Raw genomic sequence first — 22,516 nt, 5'->3', positions numbered from 1 at the left:
TATGTCCATGTAGATTTTCAAGAACCATCTGAACAATATCCGTGCAACTTAGTCTGAAGGCAGCATTGATCTTGCTTCGAGTAGGAGCTGGGCTGGATGACCCCTGGAGGTCCCTTCCAACCTGAATGAGTCTGCAAGCAACATCACCTTATAAACCATTATAAAATGCCTTTTGAAATGGCTTTAATATCTGACAAATGCCTATCCCAAGGCTTCCTGCACCATACAATGCACAAGGAGTGCTGGCATATGTTTGCAGCATAGACAAATGCTTGAGCTGCTCCACCCAGAGCTTATCTCCTTAGGTAGCAGCATTTGTTTCAAGAAAATTTAAATCAGTGTCCCACTCCCTCAGTACAAACATATTGATATGGGCACCAAGATGCACAAGGTCATATAGACACGGGCTTTTAATCAGGCTGGAAGCCTTTGGAAAGCTTCCATGACACAGATGGTGACCCTGGCCTGGGTATCACATCTGTAGTGGCACTGTCCTTACCATGTCTGCTCCACAAGAAGCATCACTGGCACGAAGGCTGCCAGTTGTGGAGTAGTGTCAAGTATCTGATCACGACAGTCAACAATGGGGCCTACACTTAATGCCATTAATCTGGACTAAAAATCCATGTCAATCATGAGTAAACTTGCTGACACAAACTCTGAGAGCAGCAATAATCCAGCAGGGCCAAACGAAATCACTGCCTGGAATGTAGAGTCTGATGTAATACTTGGCTTCAAGTTGCTCCCATGACTCTCAGTTACACATACAGATACAGTCACCCACATTACACAGCTACTTTTGTTGAGCAGTTTTGTGAAATCTGTCAAAAAATTCAATGCTGTTCCCACCAGTATCAGCAGAAGGCATTACATCACAGTAAGCACACTGGATCTCTGAAGCCCAGTGAGATCTTTAGGAAGACAAAGACAAATACAGTTTTAAAACACAGAATGATGTTTATAAATATTTTATAGGAATGTCAAAGTCTCTAAAGCTGACCAGAGCTCATCAAGGACAGAAGTTTGAAAAACACTTTTGTCAGCTACATACTTTCATGGCAGTGCTGTTGCTCTATGAACATTCTCAGCATGGTAATACAATTCTGCTGCCTGGGCATGCTCAGATACCACAACTAGCACATGTGCCATCCTTTGGGATTCTCTGAGTTAATACAGCATCTAGTCTGGCATCCATCCACTTTCACAAAACAACTCATCTAACCCAATTTCCCATCATCTTTGTTAACTGTCCTACAGCTGTGGGCAGAAAAATTCCCCAGGGGCCTACAGCCTGTTTCTTTTCTCTCTCTTTCCTGGCACTCACATAAAATACACTCTGGTTTCACGACAGAAGGCACTGAAACAGGAGGAAAATACCCCCATTCTTGCTGACTAATAAGCATGCCTCTGATCAGATGTGACCACCTTCCCATGACATGGTGACACAGCCATGAGCTGTGCTCCTACAGCACCACAAGTTCACCGGTGCCCACAAATTTCCTGTTCGTGGGCGCCGTGGTCAGATCAGAGCAGATGCACCATGACAGACAGTCTGAGGGTGCTGCACCGAAGAAGAAAAGATTACAACATGTGAAGCCTTGAAACACCCAGTGCTGTCCTCAAACAGGAACCTCACAACAGTCGGTAAAAAGAAAAATGGTTCATGCTTGAAAATCCCTAATTGAACTTAATAGGTGGAAAATAGACTTAAGAGCTGAAACCAAGTCTTAATATCCCACACCAATTACAAATTCTTGGCTGTTATATTTTGTATTCACTACCTAACTATAACCTCAAACTGTTTTAAACTCACAGCCCCACCATCAACCCTGATGATGACTTCTACAACCTATAACAAGGATATATGAAAAGAACCACCCTATTTTCTTGTTTCACCATCTTTGCATTTCAGTGAACCTCCTCTTCTTTCTTTTAAGAATCTTGGGAGACTACTAAATTAAAAGATACAATGGCATGAATAATAATACCATATATTTTTAATTTTAAGTATTTCATGTATTTGTTTCAGTTAGGTATCCATGAAATTATGATAATGTAAATAGAAGAGCCTAAGGTGAATTAGCAGATGTTATTTTGAAACAAGGGTACACAAACAGATCTGCAGCTTCATTTAATCTGAGTGCAAAGAACAAAAAGCAGACAAAGTGACTACATTTTTTTAACCTATACAAATGCAGAAGATTAGTCTTTTTCTCTCTTTTTACACTCCTTCCCTTAAAAGAGAAAATTTCCATGCCCAAACTACTTTATTTCTTTCCACATTCTGCTACATCTTCTCATTCATCAAAGGCTCATCAGCCTCATCGAATACATTTCAAGTTGGGTAGCTCAGGATGCTTTAACAAACAGGAATTTGTCTGAGCTTGGCTGGATTCCCTCAACTGCACCCTCATCCACCAGTTGTGGATGACTGGTACTAGCCAACTGTAAAGCACTGTTCCTGAACAAGTAACAATTGTTAAAATAAAAAAATTAGAGTTTAGGCTATGTATTGTTCTGGGCTACTATCAAAGGAAGCACTCGCATGAAAATACAAAAGCAGGAAACAGTAAAAAAGTGCATTTCATGGCACCAGCTCCTTGCCAGCTTCAGTCTTCACTGTGTACTGTACCACACCAATATATAAAAGGTGCACTGTGAGCAGCTTTAAAGCATAAGCAAATGACAAAAACCCAAAACAAAACCCAAACCAAACAAATAGCCATCCCACTACTCCAGAAAAAAAAAAAAAAAAAAAGAAAAACGCCCAAGCAGACTAAAGACCAAAGTACTAAACAATTGTGACAAGAAAAAAACCTTAACAAAGGTCAATGCTGTCCCGGAGACAACACTTTTATTTCAGCTGTCAGCTTTGAAAGCCAGATAAAGACAAATGTCAGTAAATGCAAAAGGTAAAAATTAGTACTGTTATACAGACATACTCATTGGCTTTCCAGAGATTCTCTCTCTTTTTTTGTTTAATTATGTACCAAGGTAATAATAAGAAATCACAAGGAAGAATATCAGTTTTAATAGTATGCTGATTTACTTATACAAAACTGCAAATTACTAATTTTCAGTTCACTCCTGGAGTCCTCCTCCCATCTTGCATGCCTCTGGAATGACCCAAACAGCACCAAGGTGTGGCTGGACAAAGACCATACCTGACACTTCTGTGTGAGGCTCTCAGAAAAAAATCAGCTCTCGGCAATTCCCTACTTTCCAGTAGATGAACAGAACTTAAAATCACAAAGCACAACAGAAAAACAAATAGGCTTAAAGATCCATATTTCAAGTAACACTGTTCACAAGGCCTTAAGCTGAAATTGCATAGCAACCATTACAAATTTTAACACCAAAACAGTCAAGAGGAAAACTCATGTTTACCAAAGAGTTTGATGGGTGAAGTGTGGGTGTTAACATCTTTGCAATGGGAGTTAATGTCTCTACTAAAGGCCGCAGGTTTGCTGCAGAGCCCTGGCACCTTGGCCCCTGAAGCAGACAAGGGATGCACAAGCCTGAACTCCTGAGCTTTGGGGTAAACCAGCAGGTTCAAAGGGGCGATGTGTGGTAGGCGGTTCGGGAAGGCTGCACCTTCCCAATGCCTCAGCAATGGGGAAAGGAAGAGGGAAATGTGTGGCCTGGAGTTTAGGATCAAGGGAGGCTGTGCCCTTAAAAACCCTGAGAGAGAAACCCTGCAGGTGTGTGCCCCAGCGGACTCCCCCCTGAATTCAAACAAAGCTGAAGGACTCCTCTGTCTCCTTTTTGGACATAAACCTCTGGCGTTAGTGGATTTTCCTGACACAGTGAACAAAACAGACACGTCACAACACGCAGCTTTCGCTAAGCTCTTCCTGACTATTTTCCTATATTCTTTTTGATATGCACAAAGCATGTAAGAAACAAGCAGGCAATGCTGTCAAAGCAGCATACAACACTTAAACATAAATTAGACACATAAACACTATTTATGCTAAAAGTAAATCCCTCAAGACAAGATAAACTAACTGTAGTCATTAGCTTTTTAAAATATGCTTTTAAAAGAGAAAACACATTTTAAAATCAAACCATGACATCTAAAACCATCTAGCTTTCTGTTTTCACCTTAAATTGCATTAACGCTTTCCAAAGGTCACAAAAATGATTTTGACAAAAATATACTCATCATGATATGAGTTCTGCTGAATAATAGGTATTAACATACCCATTTTCAGCAGTTTTATGTGACAAAATCATCACCTTTCAGCTTTTTTAGGTTGAGAACAATCCAAAATAACTACAGTATCAACACTCTGTGGGTGAACATTCATTTCATAGACAAGAGCCCTTTGCAAAGACTGATTGTGCTTTAAGCTTACTTTCTTCCTAAATTCAAACTATTTTTTCTAATAATTTTTCAGTAAGGAAGAGTCTGTGCATTTGCAACTGTTCCACACATATCTGTGTTATCTGTCCTGCTCAGAGTCACAGGCACTGAATTCCATTTCTGTTCTTAGTCATGCATGGCTCACTCTCCATGCCTACAGCATCTCCCGTCACTCTCAGCACTGCTAGCAATGTACAGTCAAGCCTGACCTAATGTGCTCCCCTGGAACAGAAGGCAAAAATAAACACACAAAGATGGGACAAATGCTAGCAACCCTGAGTTCAAATTTTACCCATCTTGCAGAGCATCAAATAGGCTGCTTCAAAATGTTTGCAGTTTCACCTCCTCCCAGTCCATGTGACAGGCTCTTGTCAGTTTGTGTGTCTTTCAATTTCCATCTGACTTTGTTGCCTGGCTTTGTTACTGAATACCTTATCAAGCCCCAAATAGGTTTTATCCACTCTCAATTCAATCAAATAATTGAATCAGGTAAGGTTCTGCAATTTGCTTGATGCAGAATATTTAGAAGAAGAAGTTTCCTGATGAGTTATTTCAGGATGTGAAAAACGATGTTCACTCTCCTGGTAAAATTTAAAAGTTTAATAAAGGGCAACAGGATACAAAAATAAAGCAAAGTTAACGGCCGGGCGCTTGGCATTCAGCCAGGAGCACACCTGCTATTTCAGAGACACCCTTTACACACCTTTTCTATTGCATCAGCCTATTGCATATTCATAAACAATTTAATATTTAAACTTTTCCCTGAACTAGTTTACATGTTCCAAGAACCATTTAGCATGGTTCCTCTTTGGGTCTGCCTTTTTAGAGCATGCACATCTCTTGGCTGTGGTTTTATTCCGTTTTTATTATCACCTCCAGCTTGGGCTTTGGTCCATACTTTCTACAGAGGGTAGGTGCTGATAGTTGGCATATCAGTAGCAGGGGTTTCCATCATACGTTCATTGGGTATTATCCAACCAAGCAGGCAGCTCAATTAGCACAAGTGCAACTGTATCAGCTATTTCACTACTGTGTCTAAGTTTAGTTAATAGCAGAAATAAAAAACTGTCTCTTTATAGCAGTTACCTTAACATTATACATATAGCATCCATTTTCATATTTGCAAAAAGCTGATATTATAATATGTATTTAAAACAATGAGATCTGTGCATGACAGTCTGAAATCCACTACTGAGGGCAAACTGAGGAAATACAACAGACTTTCCATCTCTATAGCAATAGTGCATTTATGCCATAGTTTTTCTATTAATAATGCTGCTTTGTGTTAGCTGTGCTCAGATGTTGCACACCACATCCTAGCTAGCCGACTAGTTGTTTTCAAACTCTCCCTTTTTCCTTCTTAAACATTGCTGGAGAGAGGACTTCAAAAGAGGCAACATCCTGTGATACTAGGTCAATTAATCTCCATGTCAGCCTGAGGGCAATGCAGAGGCAGCAGGGAAGGAACTGGCAGGATGGCAAAGACAGAGCAGTGAGCAGCACAGTTCAGCCAGGAACAGCACAGGGCTGAGCACGAGCTGACAGCCCCCCAGTACTGCCACGGCAGAACACAAAGCAGGACAGTGATCAATTAGCTTGACAAAAGGGAATTGAAACAGGATTAACAGCTATTGTTGACACCTACATGGATCCACAACTTTTTTTTCAAAAACACTGAACTTGGCTTGGAAAATGGGCCTGGAAAAAAACTGGGCAATGGCTTCTACAATCGATAATGATACAGTGCAAAAAAAGTATCAAGTGTATTAGGAATACACTTCTGTGCCTCTGCTAGGGGGAAACCTACCTGCCTAAGGAGCACTCAGCTGCTGGAAAATCTACAGCAACTGAACCAAAGTGCCAAGAAACACATTAGTAGGGAGAAATTTGATATTGGCTCTGCAGAGGGCTGGCTGAAAAGTGCAGTGTTTTTTCCTAGCTGGCATCTCTAACCTCTGTGATACTACAAATGCTTCTGCTGAGTGACAGCAGTACCCCTTTGTAAATGATGGGGAGGATTCCAGGGCTACTAGCAAGGAAAGTAATGCAGCTCCTGAAATTCCCACCTGTGCCCACATGAAGACACAGATTTCTCTCCTACACTGAAAGAAACTGCACAGGGATTACAAGAGCAATAATTTTATGGAAGAGAAGAAAAAGCAAGAAAGAATCCACTGACAATCAAAGCTTTGGTACTCCGGTAAGATCAGTTCCTCGAGCTTTCTAAAGACAAAAAAACCTAACCATTCACAGCCTCTCTGAAGCTCAGCTGCATGAGTGTGATATACACCAAGCAGAAATGAATAGACGGGTCAACAATTTAAATACAGCAGACAATAAATCAGAATTCAAGATAGATTAGAATTGAATATACAGAGAGTCGCCAGAAAATGCTTAAGGGCTGATAACAGTAAAAATGAAACCTACTGCTTTAAGAAATTTAGTTTAGTTCACAGCTGTCCAATAGGCTACCACAGGAATATGTACATAGCACTATTTATAATGAGGCTTTTTTATTCCATCACAGAGAAGCAGACAACACACTGCATGCAACAAAACAGGTACCACAAACTGGCTCAGCCCAGAGAGATGGACCCTGCAGCTTCTTTTGGGGGCTGCCATGCCCAGGATCTGCCCTGTGGGAGCCTGGTGACAGGCAATAAGGACAACAAGCTAAGTAAGAGCAGAAAATTGTGCTCCAACACATTCTTCCATGCCTTCTCTCACATGACAAACTAGAGACAGCCTCACCCCATCATTCATAAGGAGATTTGGTTGTATGTGTGACTAAATACTCAAGTGAAAATCTTTCTCCATATTAAAAAACTTAAATAAAAATCCACCCATGGGAAAGTGCCACAAATCTGATATTCCAAGGGAGCAGAAGTAATAATAAAACATGTTAATTAATGATGGGGACAAATATTCCAGGTTCAAGCAACCTGAGAAGAACCAGCGATTAACTAACTGTATCTCTGGGACAAATAATTTTCCTTTCCCCATAACTAATTTATCTTTTGCCAGTGGGGTGCTCCATACATGGAGATTTAACTTTATGGCACATTAAAGTTTAGCTGTATCATATTACTTAGTAACTTACAGGACAGGATCATTTACAATTTTGCCTCAAGGCCTCAGAATCCAGCTTAAAACTGAGACTCTGAAAATTAAATTACTCTGACCTGGCCCAATGCCAATCTCAAGGCCACTGCCCACAGCAACTTTCTTTTCCTCAGGCTACCTTAGCAGAACTTCTAATAATGCTCCTGAAGATGTGGTCTAACATTATCCATGTAATTAGACAAGCTCTTCTTGTGAACAAAGACTGATGCCAAGTACTCATTCAAATCAGACATAAACAATGTGTTAGCCCAACTGTGCAACATCTGAGCACGTTTCACACATTTTACAAATATGTGCCTTTGGCACAACAGGGTCACCAAGTTATTTCTATGACTGTAAGACAGCCAATATAAGTTAACAAAACCTCTTCTCATACTTCTCTTTCTCGCCTTGCTTGCCTGATCTCATTTTGGATTAAATTTTACAGCCTGTATTTGTTCAGTAGGTCCCAGGTCCTCCCCTCTGTGCCTGTATGAAGACCTTGAGAGCAATGACCCTGCTCACAGTCCAAAACAAACCACACAAACGAAGAACAGCCCTGCCCCAGCGAGGTACCCAGGATTACCCCAGGAGGCCTCACAGTCCAGCACATGGGTAAGGCACAGTGACAACTTGCTCCCATACAACAGCACCTTAAACACTTAAAACCCATAATTCAATACATCCTATATGTTAAAATGTCCATCTCACCTAGAATGGCTGCCTGCCATAAACAAGCCATCACAAAGCATCTCACACACCATTTCTGACTTCATTACACAACAGTGTTTTCCAGACATCCCCACAGTATGTGCTGGTTTTAAGATATAGCTGAAGATTGTCTTCACTATTCAGTCTGGGTCTGAGCTCTCCACTGAGCCCTTTCCTACAACAGCTTTTGTAATACACTCTATTTAATTTTGAGTGATGAGTAGCAGCATTTCACTCAGCTTCAATACCACACATCAGCAAGGCATTCAATCACTTTATTTGAACAACAATTTGTTGTTCATTCTAGAAATTCAGGTCTGGCAAGCTTTTTAATATGCATGAGTACATTTCATAGAAAGCAAAAAGCATGTTTCCTATTCTGCTCTGCATGTTCAAGTCCTATCTTCTTCACAGAAATAGACCACTTTGAAAGAAAAATGCTTGAATTAATACAAAAGAGTATCTGAAATCCAGTAGCTAACACTGATAAGCAAGGTAAAGAAAGTAGGGTAATTTCTAAGCCTCCATTAGAGATGGGATACTAATTTTTCAATTTGTTGTGAAATAGATTTCAGAAACATAATGGAAAGGGGGAAAATTGCATATTACCATGCATGCAAGAAAAATGTTTGAAATACCCTATTTATCTTCCCTCTCTAAGGGATGTGGATTCTTTTGTACTCCTTGATGATGTGAATCACAGATCAGCATTCTGGGAATCAATCCTATTCCCATTTACCAGTGTAATATGATCATTTAGCATAATTAACACATGATATTTCATTACTGCCATGGACTTGGACCAGTTGTGAAATGTAAATATTTGCCAAAACATACATCCTAGTGCCCAGTGATACACAATGGTGTAACTTGAGACACTAACTTGATTTGCTTTCTCTTCTGGGGGCAGAGTTAAGGCTGCTGTGGGAATTCTCACTTTCATAACATGAGGCAGCTTTAACATTACAGATGATGTTACATTAATTTCTGCAGTATCAAATTTTAAAGGTGTGGAAACAAGATGAAAGAGCTCACAATACAGCCATCATTTCAGTTGGCACTGGAATGAACAGAAAGAAAACTCCTGGAACAAATAACAACCATTTCAATCTTCCCCAACTATCTTTTCACTAGTGCACTCAATCACCCAGCTCTCCTAGGACACAGTAATCAACAAACCACCATTCTGTGTGATTCAGAGCGTGGCACACATGCAAAAGGTAATCAGAAAAATCACTGCAAGATGCAAACACACAGCAGCCCTACAGAGAGACATTTTATGAGCAAGCCAAGACTCTTTATAACAATCTTAAATTCTACAGCATGAAATTTCATAGGTTCTTTATCTTACATACTGTAACATCGTGTTTCATCTGCTACAAATACAGATGTTACCTGTGTTGATGCCTAACATCCCTCATCTATCTTTTCATTCTTCATCTTGCAACAGAAAAATCAGGAAGCTATTTACATCTGTGCTGGTTTTGGGTTAGTTTTCTTCACAGCGGCTGGTATGGGGCTGTGGTTTAGATTTGTGCTGAACACAAATTGAGGGCTGATAATAATCAACACAAATTGATGGGTTTTGGTGGTGGTGGTGAGCAGGGCTTACACAGAACCAAGGCCTTTTCTGCTTCTTGTATTGCCACGGCGAGGAAATTGGAAGTATGTGGGAAATTGGGAAGGGACACAGCTGGGACAGCTGACCCCAACTGACCAAAGGAAATATTAAAGGATATTTCATATCCTATAACATCATGCTCAGCATATCAAGTGAAGGAAGAAGGAAAAAGGGAGGAAGATTGGAGAGATGCCTTTTGTCTTCCCAAGTCACCATTATAGGTGATGGGCCCTGGTCTCCTGGAGATGGCTGAACACCTGCCTGCCCATGGGAAGCAGTGATTTAATTCCTTGCTTTGCTTGTGCTTGCAGCTTGACCCATGAGTTTTGCAGCTTTTACCCTTCCAGTTCTCTCCCCAATCCCATTGGTGGGGGAGTGAGTGAGCAGCTGTGTGGGGCCTGGCTGTTGGCTGGGGTTAAACCACAACCATGTCCAACATCAAATGTACAGATTTTAAGCTAGTTGTATATCTCCTATTACTGATTTTTCTCTTGGAAACACATAAGTCCTACAAGTGAAATTTTCCAAAGCAGTTGACAACAGAACTATTGCCTTGACATTGAAAACCCTCTCAGGATATTTCCCAGTTCTCTCTTAAATAAACAGTATCCCTAAGTCAATGCATCTTTGCAGTATCCCCAAGACTGAGCCATTGAGCAGCACCACCTCTAATGATGTTTCACACAAGAGTAAAGGAAAGCTCCAGCATTCCTTTTTCATAGCCTCACCTAACATGTTCTTAGCTTTTCCCAGTTGCAAGGGGATTCTTCCCCTTCACAGACCATAATCTCTCATCACTGATCCCAAAATGTACAACCGTAGATGTTTTTTGCCTGCAGCTGTCATGACAAGTTTCACACAGCAGCACAGAAGTATGAAACAGTTCTTGGCAAGCCAAGTACAAGAGTGGACTATTAGCTCTCTGTTGCTCTCACTGCTTGGATTTATCAAACTGCACTCCTTGCAGCCTTTGGCAGAACACATGGCATTCAGCAGAAAGGTGGATCACCTTGCTTTCCCTAAAGGAGCAGAAGTTGTTTCTTCTCCTGTGTCAGAAACTTAATGAAAAGTAAGCAGTGGCACATCTGCCACTTGCTCCTAGCCAAGGCTAAATCCCTGAAGAACACAGGGAATGTAAAAATACAAAGCAACGGGCTTGCAGCTGTAGTAAGACACCTAACCCCAGCGTAGCCCTGGGTTCCTCTAAAATAAGTCTGTTTTTCTAATCCTGTTTATAAATCCATCCTTTCACAAAATTATATAACTTATGTGGACTAATGAAATTGCTCTCAACTGGAACCTTCTTTCATTCTTCTCTGCTTCCTTTCCCTACAAATGTCACAGGTAAGAAAACAGAGGAAGAGGAATCTTTGCATGTAAGGAAGAGGATTATTTCCTTCCTGTTACATTTCCTTCAGTACTTATGGCAGTACTTGGAGACAATCCCAACAACACCATGTTACTCTGGACTCTCTCAGCATTTGTGGCAAGAAAATAACAGATTACAAAAAGGTTTGTAAGGGCTCAGTGTTGGACCAACGCATCTTCCCTTAATGTCAATGTGAGGAATATTAATGACAAAGCTTAATGACTCCAAGAATCCTTCACCGAGATCTTACTTACTGAGGTAACTGGATGTACACCAAGGAAAAAGCCACAGATCAAACCTGGAAAGAAGAAGAACAACAAAATGAATTTATTTGTCTTTTGGACCCAGTTCCCACCACAAACATAATTAGCTTAGGCAGACAGAAAGGAGAAATTCAGGGAGATTTAAAAAAACAAACAGGAAAAGGTATATCAAATTTCACCTGCTCCTGAACAAAAGGAGTAAGTCTTAACACTGGTCTCCAAATATACTGATTTGACCTGGACTCAAGTTTAAATAATGGCAATAGGCAAAATATTAAAACAGAAACTGACGGGAAAACAGAGATCATGAGGAAAAGCAAAAGCTGTGTGTCTATTAAATCAGATATAGTAGTAAAAAAATCCAGTGCTTCTAACCCTTGGCATTTAGATCCCCCATTATCACCATGACTCCTGATGACCTGCTTACAGCAGCCAAACTAGAAATTAAGCAAGACCCTTCATGATAAACTCTCCTCCAGTAGCCTTGCTTTCTGACAGATGTCACCTTTGCTTCTAGTACAACACAGAGTCCTTTACTCCTAGGACAACCGCCGAAGTCAAAACCACACAAAACCACACAACAGAAGGCACTCCACCTTATCCAATTCACACTGGAGCTTTCAAGCCTGTAACACCACTCCACTGTTAGAAGAGTGCTACAGCTAGCAAAGTGAGACTAGGATTTCCTTCAACCACATGGAGGAAAGACGTGGAGCAGTACCATCCCCACTGTTTAAAAGACCATCAATATTTTTGCAGGTGTAAACAAACAAACAAAAAAAAAAGAATTACAGACTAAGTATTTTTTTAAAATTGTGATCATTCACCAAACTTGGTCAATGGAAATGTTTCCATCATTCCATTGTTGCTGATTTCTAAAATAATGTTTTCTCTTTGCCCTCTTCACTGTATCAAGCATCAATGAAACACTGATATTGATTTCACAGTCTGTTTACTGACGTGCTTCAGCACATGGACACTTCAAGAGATCATACACACCACTTCTATACATCTTCTCTAAAGTGAACTAAACACTATGTGAACTCATCACTGATGTCATGCTCCATGGCAAGCACTTGCAGGCATCCACACAACCTAACCAGCTCCCCAGTGACACAGGTGACAACAATTTCAGCCACTGACATACCCATATTGAAGTCAAGGGGAGCTAAGCAGTAACTTATATATCTTTTTTTTTTTTTTGACCAAGAATTAAATCAGCCAAGATTCCCCACAGTTCCATTGTGTAGATGTGAACAAGTTAGTCAAACTGCTGTCACACACAATATGCTGTCAGCTAAACTTATAGATGAACTTTCTTTACCATTGATATAAACCAGTTATGAGCACAGCACAATCTGTAGCAAAGGCAGAAACGGTCTGAGAGGAGCCCTTCAAGTCATGTAATCCCGTAAAACAGGTAAGTCCTAGCCATGTCAGAGCTACACTGACTGGCTTGACAAAAGCCAGCTCTATACTATAAAATTAAAATGGAAAATGAAATGCCTGCAAGAAAACTGTTAAAGAGACCTTGTTGTTGGCAAAGGTAAACATTAATAATAAACTCAAAGAAACAAGACTCATCTGACAGACCAGAACTGGTGAGATAAAAACTCATGGGCAGATGCAACCAAAGCACTCAGTTCATACCCCCAAAGATTCAATACATGGCTTGGGCAGGTACAAGAATGTTGCAAAAACTATGATGGCAAGGAACAGCCACTCTGCAAGTCCTTCAAAACCTCAAATCCTTCACTGTGTTTTCTCCAAGAGTAGGGAGCTGTATTGAGCAGCCAGGCAACCTGTTCAATCCACAGTTCACAGCAGAAGAAAGTAAGGAGACAAGTCCATCTTCCAAAGCAGAAATCCTATAACTTCTGAGGCCTAACAAAACCTAGAAGAAGAAAATGCAGTATTTTTCTCTTCTAGAAATCTCAGTGACTGGTAGGCATTTATCTCCTGATAGCCTTTAGATACATCACCAGACCTCAACCTCTGAACTAAAACATTCTTGTCTTCCAGTTCCTCAAACCATGGCCCAAGGGCAAGCAGTCTGTTTGCTTTTATAAACAGGTGCTTTGAACCAATGTCATCGTCACAGGTAAGTACCAACTTTGGTTGTCCTTCACAGTTTCGAGCTTGCCATGGGGATATTTTGTACCTGAAGTATGAGTGCATTTTATTACTAAAATTACAACCTACAGCTCTAACGACTTAGAGATCTTTGAAACAGAAACTGAGTTGTCCAGTGATACAAGCAGAAACAGTCTGGTAGTGATCTTCTAATAAACACTTAAGAAGAATGTGAAGCAATGAACATCACCTCTTAGTATCTCTTAGAAGTAAAGGAGAGGGATGATTTAGCACCTTCAAAGCAAACAAGGGTCTTAAGAAGACTGTGATAAATTATTTTCAAATTTTAGAAACAGAGGAACTAAATAGTACTTGCTAAAGCAGAAAGAAAGAAATTCCTAAATGAAGCAGCGTTTCTCCTTAAAGAGCTCTTTAAAATGCAGTTCATAAAGAAACAGCAACATATCTAAATTACTTGGATCAGCTTTGTTTCCTTTGTCTGGTTTAATGTAGAAACAACAAGGAAGAAATGGACTAAAGACAGCAAAACTGTTCTGTTCTTACCACAGAATGAACTTCCTCAGCTCTTCAAAGAGGAACTGATGGAAAACAGAATAAGAAGGAAGAACTGAAGATAGAGACTAAATAGCTGTGAAAACCAAGCTATGATGAAAAACAAGCAGGATTTTTTGTTTTCATAAAGTAAAGCAAGATGCAATAGAGATTGTTTGGGTGTCCCTGGAGAGTAGGCAGCTGAAGAAGGATTTTTCAGGGCAAACTGACTGCTTTAAGAAAGATGTCTTCAGAAATTATTTTAAGAAAAACAGAATGAAAATAAGAGTTTCTTGTGTAAATCTTGAGAGGTACTTTGTGGTGACCATTCACCAGGAAAATGGTGCATCAACATGGAACTTGAAAAACTCAAAGCTATCCAGATGAATTTGCATTGCTGTGGGAACTTAAGACTGTTCTCATTTCCTCCTCCTGGTTCTCCCGAGAAAATCCCTTTTCACTTTGCCTTCTATATAACTAGAATAGAGCACACATCCAAGAAGCTCCTGTTCTCAATGAAGTCTCTTCCTCTACAGATAGTCAAATCACTCTACGGATCACTGGTCCCAGCAATTACTTTTACCACGGCCTTCATATCACAATCTCTGACCACATTCACCTGAAATACCACCCTCAGTCCTCCCACATGAAACAGCAGCAGCCTCAGTGTGTGGGATTTAGCTGATCTTCCATCCTGAGTAGGTGTGAGGGGAATATATTGGGAATTTTCCCAGAGTTGCAGTTCTTCCCCCTTGCTCTTCATCCTTGATGGCACCCAATAGCTCAGTATTAGGTGTCTGTGCTATCTATATCCTCCCTAGAGATGCCTCTGCTGCTGTCCACAGTGTCCAAGGCTCTATGAATGTAAAGTCCTGCCAGTCCTGCTGCTTTCTCCACTGCTGGGAAACAGATCAGCAAGAGCTTTTCTAACACTCAGAGCCACTGTTACTTGGCAAAACTTTGTGAGACAGCACAGCAGCACTGGAGAGATCTAAAAGCTCTGATGTATGAAAGAAAATCACTTGATTTATACTTGGAAGGTTTCCTTTACAGGCTTTTAGGCCAGCCATTTAGGTTTTTATTTTACAAGGAGACATGCTCCCATCTGCATGTTAGTACAGGTCTCTTATACTGCCAGAACCATTATCCCATTCCCCTAATGGTATTTTGTCCACATGTATATAAATACATATAAACAATACTGTGCAGACTGTCCTCCAGTGGAAACAACATACTAGACATTCTCAGAACATTGCTTTCAATCCTTCACAACTTCAGCTGCACCTTTTTCAAACAAAGTCAGGTAACAACCTTCATTCACATATGGCTACACTCTTAAAATTGAATGAAAAGCTGATTTTGGGATAAGTATGTATCTACAAAATCAAGGAACAGTTTAAAACAAAGCCAGATGAACATCCTGGCAGAACCACCTTACACTGAACTGTATGCAGAGTTGTAGGTAAAAAACACCAGTAGAGAAACAGAAAACAAAGTACGCTTTTGAAAGCATTCTTGAATTATTTAACCTTTAGAAATGTGCAACTGCAAACAGAAAGTCTCCTGCCTGTGCTCAACATGAGTTTGGAGTACAGCTGCAATCACCATAAATGTGATTGTCAGCATACTGCCACAAGGCACTTGAGGAGGCAGCACTGACCACCCAATTGCACAAGAGAAGTCACTTGGGTTCTTCCCACCAGTGACCTAAACCCAGGATTCCTCCAACTTCAAGCTTTGCCTCCCTCAATCTTTCAGGTCAAATGAATTTAAGAGTGAAATTAAAGAACACCAAATATAGGAGAGTTCACAGAGCCCTATGCTCTCAAAGATTTGTATTGATCCCTGTTCCCTAGAACAGAGTCTCAAGATTTTGAGCTAAGTCTCCTTCAAACCTGCTGACAGGGTGTGACATTTCAGCTCTCTGTTCTATGTACCACCTCATCCTTCCTTTCCAGCCCTTCCTCCCAGGGGAGGGTTGCAGACTTCCTTTCCCTTGGCCTAGTGCCTCCTCAAGGTTCCTGCCTTCCCACCCAGTCCCCCCTGAGCTCCTTCCCCAGTCCAGCCCTGCCTCCTGCCCAGACACACCACACATGGATAACGCAGCTCCTGCGGTCCTGTGCCAGTCCTGTGCTGATATATTCCATCACACCCTCACTGTGAGCTTACACAGACCAATCCAAGCACTTGTAAATCAGTGAGGACAGCCCAGGGCAAAGGCAGGCAGTTCTGCTTGAGCAATATCGGAGTAGAAACTAAAGCCCAGTTAACACAGTTCAGCTGATTCTAGAGACATACAGTGACTCAGCCCCAAAAATATCATCAGCATTTTACTAGTTAATGCAGCTTGTTTCCCCTTTTGCACTCCTAACAGGCATCATGGAAATAAACACCCAGCTACTAGTCACTTCCACCTTCAGAAATATCAGGAATTAGAGCAGCATGACAGCGTTTGCATTAGAAAGGAGAACTCTTACAGCAAAAGGGAAAAGTGCTTTCAAAAAAACTTCAATAAATTTTCCTGTTATACATTTTGAAACAAAGATTAATGCAAACTTCAAGTCTTTCAAATGTATGTTACTACTTCATGGTTATCATACTATTACAACATCATATTCACATCACTGTAAAGAAATGCTAAGCTTAATTAATACCTTTGTCCACTTAAAGGCGTATTGGAGCATATGTTTATGATTTAATCTGCCCCATCTGCCTGGAGCTATCTCTACAACATGTCTGTCTGTTTTGTACTCTTGATTTTAAAAGCTTTTCAACAACAGAATTTTTTCACCCCTCCTCAATAGGCAGTTTAACAGACTAATACATCCCACTGGCATCAAAACACAGCTCATTACTTACTCAGGATCCCACATTTCCTATCTGTTCTTTCTTCCATGTGAAGCACAGTCAGATGCCTCCTTTCTTACTGGACTTGCAGACAGTGACACCTTGCAGCAGCTGGGCTTTGCCCAAGGATCCTGCCTCATTCTACAAACTCTAGCCCTCAAGGTTTATTTTTTGACAGTAATAAATACAAGTGTTTGGAATATCATCAGAAAAAAGAGGGAAAGGTGAGGTTTGGCTTAAAAGACATTTAAGCAACAGTGCTGTCCAGCTGTATTAACATTTAAATCACAGAGACATCACCTTCCCAGAAACACCTGTGCAAGCAGCATGAGGAAAGCATCCAACATCTCTCACTGGAGAACAGAGTCCAGCCTCATGACAAACACACCACAGAAAACATGGCACTGAACCACAGGAAGTAACCCATAGGACAGACTTGATGGGTTTTTTCCCAGGGAACACAGCACTGACATTCAGCAGTGCATGTTTCATTGAGGGAGGCTACAAGGAGCAGCAGAAACAGCCTCTGGAAGGCAGCTTTAGGAGATCAGGAAAGATGAAGAAGAAGGGCACTAGTAATACCTGTGGTCTCCAATAAAGTATCTTGTTAACAGCTAAGTAAAATATACAAAATTTTTATCTTCTCAAAATTAAATTCCAACATGCATTGCACAGAGCAAAGAGATGGCACTTCCTGAGGACATGCCCACTTTTCCACAATTTCACTGCCATGTAGAGAGGAAAGACAAGTATCTATTTCTGATCCACTCACATTCTCTGGGTATTGCTAAGATGGCCTCATCAAGACTGACTCAGTCCTAAGGTCTGTTAACAACCACAGCACAAATGTGGAAATGATCTGCTGGTCCTGGCATGTTTAATCTATTTTCTAGAGAGTCAAAGAAGACAACCCTCAAATAAGAGCTATTCCCTTGTCATTCCCCAGGCTCAGCACCATGCTTTATTGCCATCACACTTCCTACATGAAATTTGAAAGAGCATGGTTTGATCCATTCCAGAATGCATCTTGAAGTGCTGTTACACCAAAAAGGCACTTTGTGATTTGAGAATTACTAAAGGAAAGTGAGTTTATAAATACAAATCATTCCCCTACCCACACACACACCTCTCCAGCATAAGCTGTGAGCACACCGAGAAAAGTTTTTAATTTCATTTCTGTTAGCATCTAAGCAACACATCAGCATCCTAAAACCTTCCTTCATTTCTTCATCTGGGGTATTTACAAGTGTTGCCATTGCTTCACACACCTCCTTCCTTCTCAGACCAAATGGCTGCTTGATCTCAGGATCAGAGAATTCATGTTGGAGCAGGCCTGTGGGGGTTCCCTCATGCTCTACCTTACACAGGACCAGCTATGAGGTCTCAGCAGGACTTCATCCACTTTGGCCTTGAAAACCTGTGAGGACAGACATTGCACAACCCCTCTGGGCAACTTGTTCCAGCATCTGACTGTGCTCCTTGCTGGAAATTACATCTATCCTGAACTTCATTTCAACTTCCCTTTGCTGTCCCTCATACAGTCACCATAGAAAAAAGTGAAGAAGCTCTGTCTTCCTGAGAACCTCCTCTAAAGTACCAGGAGGTCTCCATAGGTCCCATCAAATTTTCTCTTCTCCAGGGTGAGCAAGCCTAGTTCCCTCAGCATATGATCCTCAATGCTGAACCAGGGCTCTGAGAGCACTGAAAGGCCTTTAAATGCTCTCTTTAAAAGCCTCACGTCCACCCCTGCTCTCTGCTCGTGGCACCAGGGACCCCATTTTAGCTCTGCCTGTGGCGTTCAGTGCCTGCCCAACCTGTGTAGCAGCTGTGCCCTGCCTCCAGCCGGGTGTGGGAATCCTGGTCCTGGACCCTGTTGATGCAGACCCTGACCTGAGATAATCCCTTCCTTGGGTACTGGCTGCAATCTTATTAAAATAGTCCTGAGTACTGTCAGCTGCCTTCACTTCCAGGGCACAGCACTGGCTCATGCTCAGCCTCTTTAAAGCATTCTCATCTCTTTTTGTCATGCATCAGTAAATCTAATGACATTCAACACAGAAAACTAACAGCGCATCAGTCATTTGCAAACAGCAAAATCCTGAAATATGATAAAAGGGAAAAGCTGAGGTGGGCAAAAAATTGCAATTGTAAAACCCAAGTACTGAAAAGCAATTGTAAAACCCAAGTATCTGGGGAATATTAACATACTACTTCTAAGATAAGCAGCCACTTCTGCTCCAGCTTTCTCAGAGTAACACCAAGACAAAGTCTTGGATTCTCTAGTGAAAACTCGCTAGTTTCACTTGTGAAACAAATGTGAAAGTAACTCCTCCAGTCAGTGCTGCCACCTCAGTGCTGGTTTGCTATTTTAATCTGTGCTCTTCCTGTGTTTCACTTTTCTATTGCAGTTTTTTAGTTTGTGTCTTTGGGGAGACAGGGGTTAAACACTAAATATACACAGTTGTGATGGAAATACCCTCATGGACAGGCTGAGGTTTGGCATGCTTTGGAAGAAAATAACTTAAAATAGCACAGAAAGCAAAGACTGTGGGATATGCATCTCTGAAAGCTACTTTCTGCTAAAATAACCAAAATAGCTAAGATAACACTGACACTCACAGTTAACCCTCTATCCTGCTCAACAGAGATGAACAGAGCCATTCTAACCTCAGAGCTTTGCCTGACTAATGCTAATGACACTGCATTTGTTATATTCTGACCCCAAGGTCTTTTTATGCAGCTTTATTAAAGAGAATTAGGTTTAAAGAAAGCGCAGGTACCAAAACCAAGCATGCCACAAGTCTTATAGCCCTGTTATAGAAAAGGCTTTTTCTGTAGGATATGCAATTTGATCATCACAGGTCTAAAAATATGAAAGGGAAAGATCTGGAGGCAGAAGCTGTATTAGCTCCATCAGTTTTCATACTTGGAGCTCAGGAAAAATGTAAAATGGAAGCAATGGACATAAAACTGCAAGGACAGATTTTTTTCCCTGGTGTTCTCTACATCACATTGATAATTTATCTTTAGACATTCTAAAAGTAATGGAGTGCTAACTTTGTCCCCACATTCTATGCCAACACAACTCACATGAATGCACACTTCAGTGGCTGCTATCCTTTGCAGTTATATACCCTGGCTACAAAGCTTAACAAACAAACCATTAAAACAATTTGTGGCACCTGTTACTAACAACTTTGCTACAGGAACATGTTAGGTTTTGCCTTCCATAGGCAACGTTTAGGCCCATCTAGGAATGGGCCAAGAGCCCAAACAAACTCTTTGATTTGACTCTCATGGCTGTTCTAGAGAATATTTAACTTCTACCCAGACATATCCCAGGTGACTTATGCCCAAGTCTTAAAGTAAGTTCAGTGTGGTCAGGTAGGAAAATCAGGTGCTCCATTCCCACGGTTCAAACCACAGAACTATACAGTGTAAAAGCACAGAACAAAAGAGTTGATAGAAGGATTAAGTGAGAAATGCAGCTCTTGCAGTGTGATTTTTCCTTAACACAGCATCCCCACACCTCAGGTCCTCCTCTGCCCATCAGAAATCCCTGGAGCTGAAGGCCCTCCCGAGAGGCAAACCTCACAGAGCTCCCACCTCCCACCAGGAGCACGGTGACAGGCGGATATCCCAAGATACAGCAAGGAAAGTTTCCAAAAGCTCCAACAGGAAAAGGCCACGCTGGAGTCAAGTTTTACATAAGAAGGGGGAAGGCAGGAACCGCTGGCACCACGTCCGCGGAGCTGTCAGCCCCGGGCGGGCTCGCTCCCATCGCGGCCGGGCGCAGCCTCCGTCCCCTCACGGGTGCCCTGCGCGCTCCCAGCCCCTCATCTCGGGTGCCCGCCGCACCTCGGGGCTGCGCAAGGCCACGGCAGAGGCAGCCCCCGCCGGCCAGCAGCGCTGTCCCAGGGTGCTCTCCCCGGCGGCGGGGACAAATCCATCCCCAGCCGGAGCCATCCGCTGCCGCGCGGGATGGGCACCGCGGGCTCCCCGGCCGAGAGCAGGACCGCGCACGCAGACGCCGCTGGGCTCGACTCATCCCTCCGAACTAACTTTCCTGTTTCCGCAAAAATCACACAGGCACCGGAGGAGGGGGTGGGGGGTTATTGTTCCCAGCAAACACTCCTCGCCCCTACGAGCCACCCGCAGCCCCATCCCGCCGGGACCCCGTCGCTCCCCAGCATCTCCGGCGGCCGGGCCGGCATCCCGCGACCCCCGTGAGGGGCAGTCCCGGCACCCCCGCCCCGGGCCGCCCCGCTGCCGCCACGTCCCCTCTCCCAGGGCCGGGAATGGCCGCAGGTCCCCGCCGCCCCTCGCCCCCCGCGGCGCCGGGTCTCACCCGCGCGTCCCTGGGCCGGGCCGGATGGGGCCGAGTGCTGGGGGAGCGGCGGAGGTAGGGCAGGAGACGGCCCCAGCTCCTGCCAGCGGAAACGGGAGGAGGGGCTCGGACCGGCGTTACCGAGCGGGGAGGAGCTGGGGGCGCTGCCCAGGGGAGGCTCCAGCCCCGCGGAGGAGGGAAGGGAGGGATGGAGGGTGGGAGGGAGCGCTGCCGGCCCGCTGCTCCAGCGCACCCCGCCCGCTCCGTCCTGCGCCCGCCGGAGCCTCTTTGGCAGAGCTCTGCCTGGAGCCCGCCCCGCTCCCTCTGCCGCCCGCGGTGCCCTCCGGGAAACCCCTGGGGTGGGCGCCAGGAGCATCCCCCGGCGCACCCTCCTGCCGGGGCGGGGGGCTCCGACCGCCCCCCTCAGCTGCCCCTGCCCCGAGGGACCCGCGGCGGGACGGGAGCCCCCTCCGGGCTCAGGCAGGCAGGGCTGGTGCCCGGGCCCGGAGCGCAGCCCCGACCGCCGCTGCGAGCGGCAACCCCGGGCGGAGACGCTCGCTGGTCCGAAGCCCACCGTGACTTGTCATTGTGTTGCTTTGGCTTCCAGCTGAGGGGGAGAGCGTGTCTGAGTGCTCCCCTGTCGCAACAGGAGTTGTAGACAGGTGTGGGTCGGTCTCTTCTCCCACAAGTGATAGGACGAGAGGACACAGCATCAAACGGTGCCAGGTGAGGTTTAGATTGGATATTAGAAAATATTTATTCGCTGCAAGTGTGTTCAAACATTGGAACAGGTTGCTCAGGGAAGCGATGGAGTCACCATTTATGGAAGTATTCAAAAAATGAGTATATATGGTGCTCAGAGACTTGTTTTAGTGGTGGACACAGCAGTCCTGGGTTTATGGCTGGACTCTTGGACATCTTTTCCAATCTTAATGATTCTTATCTGTAGTGCTATGAGACAGGGCCATAAGGGAGCTCTTCTGACATCATATAGAAAGTCCCCACCTGCCTTCCTCTGGGTGTCAGTGGAAGTGCAACAAAAACTGAATTAAGTCAATTTCAAACACTCCAGCAGAAGACTCTCAAGTTGTCTTAACAGAGCTGGGGAAAGTTTTGGCATGGACCACTAAGCGAAGTGTTATGTGCTGAGGAAACAACCTAGAACTGGGGCAGAGATGCCAACAGAAGGAGAGCAGTGCAGTTATGGACATGGGCCTCCTGAGAGGAACTGTATTTTACAGTGTGTGAAGAGCAACTCAAGGCTTTACCATAAATGTTTTTGCAG

At 43.1% G+C, this 22,516-nt stretch overlaps 1 protein-coding gene across 2 annotated transcripts in view; it reads right to left on the bottom strand.

The window, feature by feature from the left end:
* Positions 1 to 21,322, bottom strand: part of TSPAN9 (tetraspanin 9) — a 169,545-nt gene extending 148,223 nt beyond the window's left edge. The window contains exons 1-2 of one of the 2 annotated variants that reach the window (XM_058018480.1): positions 21,253 to 21,322; positions 11,424 to 11,467 (exon numbers count right to left, since the gene is read on the bottom strand). The gene's annotated coding sequence lies outside the window, so the exon portion shown is untranslated. Of the gene's footprint in view, positions 1 to 11,419; positions 11,468 to 21,252 lie in introns of both variants that reach the window. The other variant, XM_058018479.1, reaches the window with a different exon arrangement.
* Between the last annotated feature and the right edge of the window lie 1,194 nt (positions 21,323 to 22,516).

The sequence above is a fragment of the Melospiza georgiana genome, chromosome 2 (assembly GCF_028018845.1).
Source record: "Melospiza georgiana isolate bMelGeo1 chromosome 2, bMelGeo1.pri, whole genome shotgun sequence".
Lineage (NCBI taxonomy): Eukaryota > Metazoa > Chordata > Aves > Passeriformes > Passerellidae > Melospiza > Melospiza georgiana.
Note: the sequence above shows the minus strand (reverse complement) of the source record. Positions and strands in the feature narration are given on the sequence as shown.